This window comes from Musa acuminata, unplaced genomic scaffold (assembly GCF_036884655.1).
Source record: "Musa acuminata AAA Group cultivar baxijiao unplaced genomic scaffold, Cavendish_Baxijiao_AAA HiC_scaffold_554, whole genome shotgun sequence".
NCBI classification, from domain to species: Eukaryota; Viridiplantae; Streptophyta; class Magnoliopsida; order Zingiberales; family Musaceae; genus Musa; species Musa acuminata.
The window spans coordinates 37,501-40,000 of NW_027020795.1; positions in this window are offsets into that span (position 1 = coordinate 37,501).

A 2,500-nucleotide genomic window follows, 5' to 3' on the forward strand; every position below is an offset into this window, starting at 1 on the left:
GAGCAAAATGTCAGCCATCTCAGCACCCTGGAACCCCCCGGGTGGCACAGGGCTGGATGGGGCTTTCGTATAGCAGGGACGGTGCTGCCTCTCGCTTCGCTCGCTGTCCGCCGCTCGCCGCTCCCTCGCGCAGCCAAAAATGGCCAGTTTTGTCCCGTTTTTGGGCCGTTTTGGCCAGTTTTTGGCCTGTTCTTGCGTCGCGCGGTGACCGTCGTGAGCGGAGCAAAATGTCAGCCATCTCAGCACCCTGGAACCCCCCGGGTGGCACAGGGCTGGATGGGGCTTTCGTATAGCAGGGACGGTGCTGCCTCTCGCTTCGCTCGCTGTCCGCCGCTCGCCGCTCGCTCGCGCAGCCAAAAATGGCCAGTTTTGGCCCGTTTTTGGGCCGTTTTGGCCAGTTTTTGGCCTGTTCTTGCGTCGCGCGGTGACCGTCGTGAGCGGAGCAAAATGTCAGCCATCTCAGCACCCTGGAACCCCCCGGGTGGCACAGGGCTGGATGGGGCTTTCGTATAGCAGGGACGGTGCTGCCTCTCGCTTCGCTCGCTGTTCGCCGCTCGCCGCTCGCTCGCGCAGCCAAAAATGGCCAGTTTTGGCCCGTTTTGGCCAGTTTTTGGCCTGTTTTTGCGTTGCGCGGTGACCATCTTGAGCGGAGCAAAATGTCAGCCATCTCAGCACCCTGGAACCCCCCGGGTGGCACAGGGCTGGATGGGGCTTTCGTATAGCAGGGACGGTGATGCCTCTCGCTTCGCTCGCTGTCCGCCGCTCGCTGCTCGCTCGCGCAGCCAAAAATGGCCAGTTTTGGCCCGTTTTTGGGCCGTTTTGGCCTGTTTTTGGGCTGTTCTTGCGTCGCGCGGTGACCGTCGTGAGCGGAGCAAAATGTCAGCCATCTCAGCACCCTGGAACCCCCCGGGTGGCACAGGGCTGGATGGGGCTTTCGTATAGCAGGGACGGTGCTGCCTCTCGCTTCGCTCGCTGTCCGCCGCTCGCCGCTCGCTCGCGCAGCCAAAAATGGCCAGTTTTGTCCCGTTTTTGGGCCGTTTTGGCCTGTTTTTGGGCTGTTCTTGCGTCGCGCGGTGACCGTCGTGAGCGGAGCAAAATGTCAGCCATCTCAGCACCCTGGAACCCCCCGGGTGGCACAGGGCTGGATGGGGCTTTCGTATAGCAGGGACGGTGCTGCCTCTCGCTTCGCTCGCTGTCCGCCGCTCGCCGCTCGCTCGCGCAGCCAAAAATGGCCAGTTTTGGCCCGTTTTTGGGCCGTTTTGGCCAGTTTTTGGCCTGTTCTTGCGTCGCGCGGTGACCGTCGTGAGCGGAGCAAAATGTCAGCCATCTCAGCACCCTGGAACCCCCCGGGTGGCACAGGGCTGGATGGGGCTTTCGTATAGCAGGGACGGTGCTGCCTCTCGCTTCGCTCGCTGTTCGCCGCTCGCCGCTCGCTCGCGCAGCCAAAAATGGCCAGTTTTGGCCCGTTTTGGCCAGTTTTTGGCCTGTTTTTGCGTTGCGCGGTGACCATCTTGAGCGGAGCAAAATGTCAGCCATCTCAGCACCCTGGAACCCCCCGGGTGGCACAGGGCTGGATGGGGCTTTCGTATAGCAGGGACGGTGATGCCTCTCGCTTCGCTCGCTGTCCGCCGCTCGCTGCTCGCTCACGCAGCCAAAAATGGCCAGTTTTGGCCCGTTTTTGGGCCGTTTTGGCCTGTTTTTGGCCTGTTCTTGCGTCGCGCGGTGACCGTCGTGAGCGGAGCAAAATGTCAGCCATCTCAGCACCCTGGAACCCCCCGGGTGGCACAGGGCTGGATGGGGCTTTCGTATAGCAGGGACGGTGCTGCCTCTCGCTTAGCTCGCTGTCCGCCGCTCGCCGCTCGCTCGCGCAGCCAAAAATGGCCAGTTTTGTCCCGTTTTTGGGCCGTTTTGGCCTGTTTTTGGGCTGTTCTTGCGTCGCGCGGTGACCGTCGTGAGCGGAGCAAAATGTCAGCCATCTCAGCACCCTGGAACCCCCCGGGTGGCACAGGGCTGGATGGGGCTTTCGTATAGCAGGGATGGTGCTGCCTCTCGCTTCGCTCGTTGTCCGCCGCTCGCCGCTCGCTCGCGCAGCCAAAAATGGCCAGTTTTGGCCCGTTTTTGGGCCGTTTTGGCCAGTTTTTGGCCTGTTCTTGCGTCGCGCGGTGACCGTCGTGAGCGGAGCAAAATGTCAGCCATCTCAGCACCCTGGAACCCCCCGGGTGGCACAGGGCTGGATGGGGCTTTCGTATAGCAGGGACGGTGCTGCCTCTCGCTTCGCTCGCTGTCCGCCGCTCGCCGCTCGCTCGCGCAGCCAAAAATGGCCAGTTTTGGCCCGTTTTGGCCAGTTTTTGGCCTGTTTTTGCGTTGCGCGGTGACCATCTTGAGCGGAGCAAAATGTCAGCCATCTCAGCACCCTGGAACCCCCCGGGTGGCACAGGGCTGGATGGGGCTTTCGTATAGCAGGGACGGTGATGCCTCTCGCTTCGCTCGCTGTCCGCCG